The sequence below is a fragment of the Eurosta solidaginis genome, unplaced genomic scaffold, assembly GCF_040869045.1.
Source record: "Eurosta solidaginis isolate ZX-2024a unplaced genomic scaffold, ASM4086904v1 ctg00001039.1, whole genome shotgun sequence".
Lineage (NCBI taxonomy): Eukaryota > Metazoa > Arthropoda > Insecta > Diptera > Tephritidae > Eurosta > Eurosta solidaginis.
In genome coordinates this window covers 1,368,126-1,381,150 of record NW_027136886.1, presented here as the reverse complement: position 1 = coordinate 1,381,150, position 13,025 = coordinate 1,368,126, and the positions used below count along the sequence as shown (strand labels likewise).

General features: G+C 39.7%; 1 pseudogene; it reads right to left on the bottom strand.

Moving 5' to 3' along the window:
• Positions 1 to 10,238: 10,238 nt before the first annotated feature.
• Positions 10,239 to 12,617, bottom strand: LOC137235658 (protein toll-like; annotated as a pseudogene).
• Positions 12,618 to 13,025: the final 408 nt, after the last annotated feature.

The window sequence follows — 13,025 nt, the reverse complement described above, 5'->3', positions numbered from 1 at the left end:
TAATATAATTTTACTTCGAATATGCATGGCTAGCTGAGTCTCCTACTTGCAGTGACTGACGTGCCGCGGCTACCGTGTTGTGGTGGTAGCGTGCTTCGCCTACCACTCCGGAGATCCTGGATTCACGCCCCGGGCAAAGCAACATACAAATTTTAGAAACAAGTTTTTTTCAATTAGAAGAGAGTTTTTCTAAGCGAGATCGCCCCTCGGCAGTGATCTTGCAAGCACTCTCAGTGAAAACTGATCTGCCTTGCAGTTGCCATTCGGAGTCGACATAAAACATGTAGGTCCAGTACCGCCAAATTATAGGAAAAAACTTAAAAGGAGAAGGACATAAAGTCGAAGAGGGGCTCGGCCGCCTAAAATCTCTTCGGAGATTATCGCGTCTTACATTTATTGTTTTACGTGCCTAAAGGTATACTACATATACATTTTCTGGAAAAAAAGGGTCACTTGGGTCAAAAACTTATCAGCTTTTGTCAGCGACATATTTCATTGGCTTTTCCAGCGAAATTCTTTTTAACGAATCGTCTGAAAGTTTCCCGCGTAGTCTGTGTAAGCACTATATTTTAACAGGCCATAAGAAATATTCTTCAGTATTACGTACAACACATAGCCTTGTCCACTTGTGTGTATCATTACAAACTGACCATCAAAAAGTTAACCACTCCTGCTCAATTATAGTAATTTATGTTGCATACAAATAGGCCCACAACCGTATTCACACGGCAACAAGATACGCGTAGTAAGCGTTCGACCCAGCACTTTTAATTTTTCCTTACGCTTATGAGCCTAAATATATACCTACATATATACTCGCTCGAACTGCAAGCATACTTTTGGGCTGGTTTGTGTCTATTACAAGCCTTCAGTAGAAATCTATAAATTCGAGGATTTAGTGAACATTTTTATTTGTTAGCAATCATTTGGCCAAAGAAAAAAGAGTCACACATACGAAGGTTCTTGAGCTGGAAGCATAAAAATGGCCAAAAACCGTAAATATGACTGTCATAATTTCTAATAATTTCTATTATTATTACGGCACTGCCTTTAGGCGGCTTGCAGTTATAGCGAAATTTTCGCTCAATAATTTGAAATTGGTATTGAGGCTCTACTTGTCGTGATCTAAACTAAAATATAATCAACATTTAATGGAATTTTATGTTTTTCCTATGTGTATAATCGTATGTAATAACGGTATTCAATATATGGTGAAGTTGATAGTTTTTATATTACGGCCCGTCTTGTGAAAGAATGCGTGGCTGTGGATGATACGACGCTGCCACAGAACTTTAGCTGATGGTACCCAAGAAACACCTGCATGTCTGAGGTAACACTCGGTCTATACAGACTCAAGTAAAAGTCTCATTTCCATAGTTTGTGGCTGCGTTGATAGAAGATGGGCGGAAAATAAAACGAACGAAAAGGATAAAAAATTATTCAATAGATAGTTGGCTTTATCTATTTTATGTACGAATGAGGTACCAGAGCTTTTCTGTACATCAGTATCACATAAGCTATGAGTTGATTTGAGGCTTTGGGTCACAAGTGTAAGTGTTGGATTTAATGCCCTCCATCAACATCTCGCCTAGAGCAAGTATAAGGTTCTCGGCTAACATCTACATTTGCGCCTTACAGCTTTTTCTTAATTGAGTTTATTAAGGCGGCAGCACATTTTTAATGTGTTGGTCCCAATTTTGCTGAGACCATGAATAAAACAGGCTCCCATGAAGTTGACGTGGTTAAGTAATGTTGAACTGGCCGGTCTATAAAGACTTCACATTGATTTAATGTGTCCGTGGTGCTACCAGAATTTCATTAAAAACCAAACTGAAAGCTTTAACTAGGCACGCTACAAAATAGATCCGTCCTCTTGGAAAGTACTAGAAGTTTTCTAGGACCTACATAGCTTGGTAGCTGCCTCGAAATCTGACAACATTGCCGCTTCTAGTAGCTGGAGCCTTGAGAGGGTGTGCGCAGAACAGAACTGAGAACGGGCTCAACAGTTGTTTACTGCACCTCGCACTTCCTTCATCTGCGGTTATTGACGAGACATAACTTATAAGCTTGTGAAACCAGAAGGAAGTGTGCAGCTTACGCTTGCCTCTTCAGCGATATAAGCAACTTTGTGTGTCTAATGTCGTGGTATTTTTATATGATCTTCGAAATTTTGCAGCCCCGTGCTTCTGACCACGCCTTTCTTGCATGATAGATCATGTGCAACTCCTATCTTCTTTTGACTTCTTCCAAATGAATTAGGACGTCTACCGTCGATTCGTCGAGCGCTGCACTCTCCTTTGCCAGCTCATCGCCTTTTCGTTACCTCTTATCCCGTCATGACCCGGAACCCAGTATAGATGTATAGTGCGCTTGGCCGTACTCTTTATTTTCTTCAGAATTCTAGTTGCGCTAGCTTTAAAAATGATAACGAATTTTAATAATCAAACTATTTTATACTCATTTCAAGAGCCATCGGTCCATGAAGGCCCATGAAGCAAACAGTTTAGATCGTCTGAGACAATATCATTCCTTAGCTTAGGCTGTCATAGTGTACATACACTATACCCATATGTGTAGGCAGAAAGAGTCTTTAAAGCCCGCAGCCATGGCGGGTGATTTCAGAAAATTGAAAGCGGCTACGTGCAAGCCCCTTGAGACAGCAATGATTTTTACGTTCATCTCAAGATTCGCTTATCCCGCCTTATATAAAAAAACTCACAAAAAAAAAAATACTTCAGACCCAATTTATAGCATCCCATTAAATTCTTACATTTTATCAATTTATTTATCTTCCTTTTGTCAGAGCCCAATTATATGCTATCCCCATTGAGATCAATGGTCGTTTAGGGATGGAAAGAGGTCAATTCAATCATCTCGAAAATTGATAACATCCCATTTACAAATGATATCGAACCGTTACTCAATCAAATAGCGGTAGGAAAAACTAAAACAAATTATATGATAATGAAACGCACGCACAAAACGAAAGAGCGTAGAAAAATAAATGGCGTGACCTAAAAATATGCTATGGAAAATTTGTATGGAAAATCACAAAAATTTAAAGCATAAAAAACGAGGACATAAAAAATCAAAGCATAGCAAATAAAAAGTAAAGCAAAGAAAATGGAAGAGGGAAATAGATGGTTAACAAAAAATAGATAGTATTCAAAATTTTAAGCACGCACCACATTATTGAATACAGGCAGTTGACCACAGAGCAATTGAATATTCGAATAGGAAATGACGCCTAAAAGTATGCTCTATCTGAGCGTTTGCTGTTTTATATGTTTGTGTGTGACGCTAGCTGTGTAGTGCGCACTATGGCGCAGGAAAGAATATTTACTTACTTAATTGCGCTTAACCGTTCAAACGGTTATGGCGCTCTAACAAGGCGTGACCGTCGCTTCTTCACTTAACTAACTGGCGCCACCTAGTACTTTAAGCAGCGTGGGGACAACCTCTTCCTCTGCTTCCATAGGCAATTTCCGATCAAAATATTTTCTTATCCAGAGCATCTTCTTTAATTCTCATAACATGACCTAGCCAGCATAGCCGCTGGGTTTTAATTCGCTGGACCATGGTGGTGTGTGCAAAAAGCCCGGTGCTTATGCTCCCGGTGAGATATGCTCCTACTGCTCCTGCATTCCATCCAGTTGCGTTGTGCTGTCGAGTTTCGAAAACATGGCAGTCTATCGCAGCTTCGCAGAGGCGGGCGCGTATTTTGACTGCAAAGAGATAGTGATCCGAGTCGATGTTAAGTACTCGAACCGTTCGTACATCTATAACACTGGTGTCATTTTGTCCGTCTATCATAACGTGGTCGTGGGTCTGATTGCGTGTGTTTCGTTCCTGGGGACAGCCATGTAGTTTGATGCATACCTTTATGTTTAAACCTGGTGCTGACTATGGACATGTTGCGAGCAACTGTAAAGTCGATCAGCCGTAGCTCATTACTGGAAATTTCATTGTGAAGGGTGAACTTTCCGACCCGGGGGCCAAAAGTCACGCACGACTTTCATATTATGGCGGGGCAGCGCTCGTTTGTGTCTTCAAGGTGCTCGTAGAATTTTGTGCTTCAACCCAGCGTCCTTCTCCTCCGTCGATATGTAGGCGAAGATGAATGAAATGTTAAAAAAATTTGATTTTATTCAGATAGCGTTTAGGTGTTCGTTCACAAGCATGAATATCAGTACATAGCGACAAAGTCGCCCTATCAACACAAACCCAACACTGAAACTACGCTTATTTCCATCGCCAGTGAATGGTTGTGATGTTGGCTTTTGCTACGCGTTTACATAGCGAACCGCTTGACCAAAGACAGATGCCTTCTCGCTCTTAAGACGGTTATGACAGTGTGGCCTAGCTAGGTTGTCGCCTTCTGACATAAGCTCACCACCGAACACATCATCAATGGCTACGCAGAGAAAACTAGGCGGCAAGCGAGCGGAAATAGTGAGCTGCCTGAAACGCATGCAAGAGCATGGCCCGGCCTTCTTCCTACAAATGTAATATATTTGACAACGAAAAATGTCAAAAGTCCCGAAGTGCAACGCCTAAAAGTATGCGTTACTTGCTTACACTTCAATATAAATAAGAGTGATTTTTTTTTTGGCGTGAATTTGTGTATATGTGTGCAATGTGTATTCACTCATTCTCTAAGCGTAACATGCCACCAATGGCCAGCTAACGTGCGTTCGTGCCTGCTCTTCAGTGTATGAGATGGTATTAGTATGTGTGTGTGGCTATTGTCCACCCGACAAGTCAATTCCCCAAGATATTTTTTCAAAAATTTTCAATAGATACATATTTATTTTTTTTCTCTATGCGAGCTACATTTTTGTTTTTTTTTTTCACTCTGAACATCAGCCACACAAACACAAAATCAACTGTTGTATACGCTCACTGGCATGTTGTTTTTGTGGTTTCTGCTACAATTGTTTGAATACACAATGATTGTCCATTTCACTTTTTGTTTGACCTTACTAGCGTAGAGATTTGTATGTTGTTGTTGTTCAATGCTTTATATTTTCTTATCGAAATTTGTTGGAATAAAAAAATGGCACTACCTTTGTTGTTGTTGTTGTCGTTGGCATTTACTTTGTGGTTAACTTATTGTATTTCAGGCATGCTTAACCAACGAAACGATATCATTTCGTTACGATAATCAACGTTAATAAACGAAACGAAGTCATTTCGTTTCGTTTATTAACGTTAAGATCGTCAAATTAACGAAATGATTTCGTTTCGTTTTCTGCCATATCAAAACGAAATCAAATCGTTTATGTTGATTATTAATTTCAAACTATGCTGGCAAAGCTGATTGATGGCGGAGTCATTAAAGGTGAAAGCATTATCCAAGCTGATTGCAACTTTTCTCATGAATTTTGACAGTACGAACATTTCTCAGAGTATTTTTGACATTACCACCAACGAATTACACAAACAAATTACATAGAGTTTGTGTGTGTATGTGCGCTCGTTGTTGCCACCTTACGGCTTCACCATGGCTATAGCATTGCCAGCACAATTCAAACATAAAGTATCACGTTTTCGTTAACGTTTTTAATGTTAGCGAAAGCTTTTCGTTTCGGTTAAAAACGAGATACAATTTATCTTGATAATTTCTTTATCGATAATATTTCGAAGTGTTTCAACGGAAACGGTGGAAATTTTTTGATAAACGATTAGCTTAACGTTAAGGTGCATCCCTGTTGTATTTTGTTGTTATTATTCATTGTACGGAAATTGGCGTTGGAAAACTACAGGAATCAAGTTAAGTGATTTGCCACGTGATATTTGCAGTCTGGAACGGGCAAAGGATGATAAAAGGGCAAATGAGATAAATTGTTTAGGTGAATGGGCTGTGAGAGGTAATTGTGTATATGTGTACGTGCCTGTGCTTAAGAAGCTAAATATTGACGTATTTGACGTCGTCGCTTGAAACGAAGTTTAGGTTGGGTTGAACTGGGCGGTCAGTAATGACCTCACATAGACTGAATGTGTCAATAGTACTCCTAGAACCCGTTTCACAAACTCTCTTCCAAACGGAAAACCCGCAATTAGGAACCAGGACTAAGAGTTTTCTAGGGCCTTACTTTATTGCTGCCTGGAGATCTGGCAACTCTGCCGCCTCTAGTAGAAGGAGCGTTGACCTCTCGAGCGCAGGACATGAATACAGAACGCGCGCATCCGTTTCTTTCTTCAGATTGCACTCCCTCTATTTGCTGTTACTGACGGGGCCTTACTTAAAAGCATGTGGCGCCAGAAGGCAGTGTTCAGTTAGTATGCCCATCGTGAGCCTTAAGTGTTCTTTCTTTAGAGACATGAACAACTTTGTGTGTCTAATATCATAAGATTTGCATATGGTTATAGAAGTTTTTCATCACAGCGCTTCGTTCCACGCCTTTCCTGCTTGATGCATCATTTGCAACTCCTGTCTTTCCCCCTAACGAATTGGGACATCTACCGTCGATTCATCGATTGCTGCACACTCCTTTGTTAACCGATGAGTTCGTTATCTCCTTCTCCTTTTTGACCAGGAACCCAGTATAGATGTATGGTCCGGCCTGGACGAAGTCACCCAATAGTTCTCTGCATTTCAGGACACTTTTCGCTGAATTAATGTTTGAGTTGATTGCCTTAATCACCGCCTGACTATCAGTATATATATAGACGCGACTGCAACTTATGTGCGCTTCCTCCAGAATTGCTGCTGCTTTCTGTACGACTACGATTTCTGCCTGAAATAAACTGCAGTAATCTGGTAGCCCGTAGGATCTACCTATTTCTGCATCGACACAGTAAACAGCAGACCCGACGCCTTCCGTTAATTTTAGACCCATGTACGAATCTTAGTTCCCTGCAAAGCTAATAAGAATTTGCAAGATTACGTCGAGCAACACCACCAGCTCTCTCAGATGAAGAAAGGACTTCTCCGAGATATTTGAAACCAAACGAGCCCTCATACAAGACAATTCCCTTCCGTGCGGTTTCTTCAACCTCATACTGGACTGATATTTTGCAAATATCAAAGCCCTCTCTCGACAAACCAAAAATTACGCTTTATAAGTATCTCATCCTAACGTACTTGATGTATGGTTCGGAACTATGGATGGTACCGGGAAAAGATTAGATGGCTGTTGAAGTATTTTAGAGAAAAATTCTCCGATACCTAGTTCTGCCCGTTATGACAATAGTGTATATCAAATGAGGTTTAATGTAGAGCAATGGATGAAAGTTTTAGCAGGCTTAGGTATTGTTTTACTAGCGATAAGGACACTCCCCTAAGGCCTAGGGGAGTGTTATTGATGTTGATGGTCCTTCGCCGAATGCAGATCAGGTACCTTCCGGTACCAAGCCCGACCATCTTGGGAACGATTTGTTATGACCACATGCGACCTTCCAGGCTATAACGCCCTCCCAACCCCTATATCCATGAGGAGTTCGGGTTCCCAGAGCCTCGGCTGCTAATTAAACCGGATTCGCCACGTATAGGTGAGGCTGACAATTGGGTTTGAAGAAGCTATGTGTTGCGCTGGCAACCTGAAAGGGTTGCGCTACACAACCAATTGAATCTATTTGGTATTTTAGTCGCCCCTAACGACGGGCATACCTACCGCGATTATATTCTACCCCCTAACCCGCTGGGGGAGTAATGGCTTAGTAATGTTATGAGACTTAAGGAATATTATGCAGGTTAAAGAGCTTTACCACCGGAACTCATTTTTGGATGCAAGCGAAAAGAACAACTTCAACTGAGTTGGGAGGCTTGACTTCTCTTGGTACGCCAAAATGTAGCCTTGGTGGTAAGCGCAAATAATGATGATGATCACAAAGAGCATAACTCATCGCTACTTTGAAGTCATGTCACCACGCCTAATACTCTTTTTTGCTTAACGCCCCTCCTTCGATACATAGCCCTTAGTCTTCATCCTGTCCTGTATATTTAGGTGGACATAGTTTTATCTGAACGTTCTTACTTCTCAAATTGGTCTGGCATTTCGAGCAGGCCTGAATGAGCCGTAAATCAAATCCTCAACAACATGTGATGTGATGTCACGTGATGTCAATGCGTTTTGAATTTAATCTCTAAGAATTTATGTCCCAAAGTTGTATAAGCGGAAATAAATCAAGTGGAAATCATAGTATTTGAGTAGATTATGAAATAAATATAAATAAAGGAAATAAGAGAAATGTGTGTGCCAAAAATGTTCACGTATTTCGTAAAAGGAGTAAAATACCTAAAGACATCACATGCATTTAACTCATACTCATGAGGGTGGCAAAAATCCGAAAGTTTTTAGAGAGAGAATCTTGAGTATAGAACTAAAAAGTATTGTCATGCATACGACGCATAATAAGAAAAACACTCTTTACAGAATACACAATTGCAGTTCCGAGCACAGACAGCCTAAGTTTAATCAAGCTGCTCCATGGGTATGCACCAGAAGGAGTGACGAACAAAGTCAGTGATGCACAAAGACAGCAGAGCTCCGAACACAAACGCAAAGTTTTTTATTTTAGTATGTGTGTACAATAAGAATGGAGAAAAAATTTGAGCATAGAACTTACGCATGTGACGTTTACTACTTGAAATACAAGCGAAAACTGATTCACTGCTTGCTCTGCTGAATCTCAATCGCTGGGCCCCAGCTACGCGTACACGACATGAACGTGAAAGCCGAATAAATTTCTCAAGCTCTATGAAGCTCTTGAGGGCATCACTGAGCTAACCGGTAGTGTTGTTGCTGCTTTTAAAAATGCAAATAAATCATCCACATTGCAAATACACTAAACATTTTTTTTCTACGCAAGCAGTCACAGTACGGGATGTTGATGACACACACGTAAATAGGATGCAACCAACTTTCCATAAACCTCAGAACAATATAAAAAAGCGAAACAAAAATAAATAAGTAAAGGCATACATTAGATTGGAGCGACTCTGGGGATTATGGTGCGCCATCGAAATTATGATTCCTATTATAGGTACAAAAGGTACTTGGGTCTGAAAGAGTTTCGAAATTGTACCAAGGTTCAGAGGAGGAAACATGTGAAGCTAAAAAGTCAGCATGGCATCTGAACCAAGTACCATTTCCCCGTTTTTACCATCAAGTATTCCTTTGGAAGGATCCTAGTGCTAGGTTGGGGTTGGTATGAAAACACTAAGTTAATTCTATGTATTTATTTGGACAGTTGGATAGGTCTTGTCACCAATCAATGCATTCGACTTGTTTTGAAGTTTGGAGTTTATCTAGCACCGCTGCTTGGACGGCTAAGAGATCTTGTCTCGAAGTTTACAATCCGTGCCAGGGCTGGTATCGAGCTAACACTACGTTAATTCTATGTATTGATTTGAAGGGCTGGATAGGTCTTTTCTCCAATCCATCCCTTTCACTTGATGTAGGGTTGGAAAGGCCTTGTTTCCATTCTGCGATTTGCTTCTGTTTGAAGAGGGCTCGTTTGACGTGGCTGATCAATGCGGCATGTCTCTCACCGAGTGGACATTTTTATGGACCAAGCATGTCCTAGTTTTTGAGTATGCAGTTTTGTAGCCCAAAAAATTTTAGTATAGTAATGTGCAAGTTAGAAATAGCTCAAAATTTTTCATGAATTTTCAAAAATTTTTTCGGCGAGGCAATTTCTTCCATACATCGCATGAACAAAAATGCATTTTGTATGTGGGAAATTGCTCAACACCGTCGCCGAAAAAAATTCTGAAAATTCAGGAAAAATTTTGAGCTATATCTAACTTTCACATTATTACAAAACTGCATACTCAAAAATTTTCTAGAAATTCTGGAAAAAAATTTGAAAATTTCGAAATTTTGATTAATTCTCCTTGCCTTTGAATAACCTTTGACATTTTTTTGAATGTGGTTTCTGTTAGGGATTTGCGATATTTTAGATGAAAATTATCAATTAAGCCACTGTATTTGAGTTTTTTTCAGCATAAACCAAGTGTGTACTTATTTTTGTGAGTAACCGTATATGTATGTATGTATGTACATATATGTCTTATATTTGAATGTATTTATTACAATCTTAAAGCACTATTTACACAATAATTATCTAGTTCCATCTCGTCAGCAATGTAAATTCTTGGAGTCACATTCACAGTGCTGGTCTCACATTCCGCCCTCTTTCTATGCGGCATCGCATTTCTCAACTTTTGCCGAAATCTCCGATCATTTGACTCCAAATATGTGTTCATTTTTAAATAAATTTATCCAATATTTCTAAATTCGACAGTCGCCATACTTAATAAGAATTACATATTTGTGCACGCCCTTCATTTAGCGCGCATTGATGCGCTGTGCGAAACTCCATTCGATCCCAGCTGGATTCGTTAAAATCTTGTGAGAGTACAAAAATCATGCGACACGATTGCTCTACGGACTTCATTATCTGCTCGGGTATACAAGCGCCCGCTAGCCAGTTGCGTTCATGAACACAAATATGAAAGGATGGCTGACCCTTCTCGAGACCCGGCAATAATACGTCGCGTACGTAATGATTTTGTTGATGAGCATAAGAAATGAAACATCAAAGGGTTTATTTTCATCTAAATCTTCTTCATTGATCCAGAATAAACACAAATCATGCGCACATAACCAAATTTTTATTTATATTGTGTATTTGTAATATAGTACAGTTAAAATGAGTAAAATGACAGCGGTGAGCGAAAGAGCAAGTAACGGTAATACTATGGTGATGACATCATTCGCAGGTTTACGGCACATATCACTGAGATCAACGCTCTAGAGCTTTACCCCAGCACGATCAGCGCAAAAGACATCATCCGCGTCTGGTATACAAGCTCGATGCAAGCCATGGCAACATGGAGCAGCTGACTATAAACTTTTTTTATTTGATTTGATACATCAACTTCCGGCGCAGAACGATTTTGACATTTGTCCATCGAATTTACAAGAACAAAGTACATGGAATTTTTATATATGTTTGTTGGTATGTCACCATGCTGCCACCTTGTATCATTCCGCTATGATGCAAGCGTAGAGTGTAGTGCAACAGCATAATCTCGCAATCACATTTCCAAGGATTGCGAGAGCGATAGAGCGCTTGCAATTGTGAGCTCTCATTGAAATATTTGGTAAGAAAATTAGCACTTAAGCGCTCCAAGTTAATAACGCGTAAATCCAACAACAATAAAGTAGCTGGTAAATGCGATATGCTTATAGAGGTGATATTATTATCTGCTGCAAATAAACGTGTCACATTCGCATAATTAGTGATTAAAATTGCAGTGCTCAATATAAAGCTTTGTTTTAGTGAGACCCACTTGCTCGGGACGGGGTAGCTGCCTTAGGGCCATGTTATTGAGTGCGCTAGTACAATTGATGACAAGTGCCGACGCGTAGTCGATATCCTCGACGCGAGTACAAGAACACGTCGCAGGGCAAACATTTGCTGACGATTCGCACAGATCACTGTGTTTAAGCTCGCGTAGCGCGTGGCCCTGCAAATGCGTAGGTGAGTCGCAAACGACACTTTTTTGTTTTTTGATTGCTGAAGTAATAAGCGTTTACGGAGACTGAATTATATATCCAAACAAGTTGGCAATCACAACCTAATGGATTCCACTTAAATCCAATTCTAACATAAAAGCTGTTGACACAAAACCGAGGTTGGGTTAGTGCATGGACGTGACGTATTTTATTGTTGGAGAGATCAATGCGTAGTTGGCGAGATACGTTATCGAATCCCAATTAAAGTGCGTTAAATGATTATAAGACAGATCGAGAATATTTAAGACATAGCGCCGAATTTTTGGTACAGCGCCTATGCGGTTGAGACTGATGCGCGTTAAAAGCGTCAAATGCTCATGCGTAAAGCTCACAAATTTATCATAACTAATACGCCAATGTAAGCCGTGTAGGCTCAAGTATCCTTGTGCCAATTACCAATTTGCACAAGGATTTACCCGGTGTGTGCACTGGTTGCGCTATTTGCGCAGAGAACTGCGCTAAAATCAAAACGATTTTGATATTTACGCATGTCTGCAAATATTGCACATGGTTTTTTCATCGTGTGTGGTAAATGTTACACAGTTTACATGTGGTTTCAGTAATTGTTGCTTATTAATGTTAATATCGAAGGCGTAAGGACCATCTCTAGCTTTTAACAGGAATTCACACAAATTCAATAATATATAATAATTTTTTATACAATTAGAACACATGTTTCATTTGTTGCGCCACATTAAAAATGAATATTGCGCAGTGTTTTTGAGCCGTATATGTCAAAATTTTCATTTACACAAATTCCGTCGTTTTATATTTGCGCATGGCTTTTGTGTCATGTATGGGCCGTCTAAGGAAGAGATAATTTAATTGTTTTAAAGGCTTCAATGTTGTCAAAAGCCTGCCCATGTCGTATAAACGTTTTTTCTTCAGATTCAACTCAAACAGTAGTGGTGTTTGTGCGAATATGTCAGCTGGCAAACTTTCTAGCCGATTATTACTTAAATCTAACCAAATGAGCTTATTTTGTTTTTCGAATAAATCAGCCGAAAGTTGTTGCAATTTATTTTTATATAACTTCAAGTTGCGCAATTCGTGCCACGTTCTGAAGAGGTCACGTTCAGAGGAAAGCATTTCATTACCTCCAAATTAAGACGCACAAGTTTGGTCGAATTTAGAAAATGCTCGCGTTTTAAGGTGATCGTATGCCAACTAGGAAGAAAAGATAACTTGAGCTCTTTTAGTTGACTTATCGAGCTAAAATTATCCATTGGCAATTTGAAGAAGAAGAAGATGCTTAGACTTAAGTTGAGACGTCTCAAAACTGTAAGAGGGAGCAAACGTGCTCTGACCAATTTTTCACTTGCAACGCGGGAATCAATGACTGCAAACAGTTCGTGAACATTTTTTAAGTTTCTCAAAGCATTTACATTCTCATCGGTATTTATTTTAAAGTCCAATTGTCAAAGAGCCTGGCGGGTAATTCGAAAATATATCTAGCATGTATCTTCATATGCTTGCACCACGCAGGTATTTGGAATT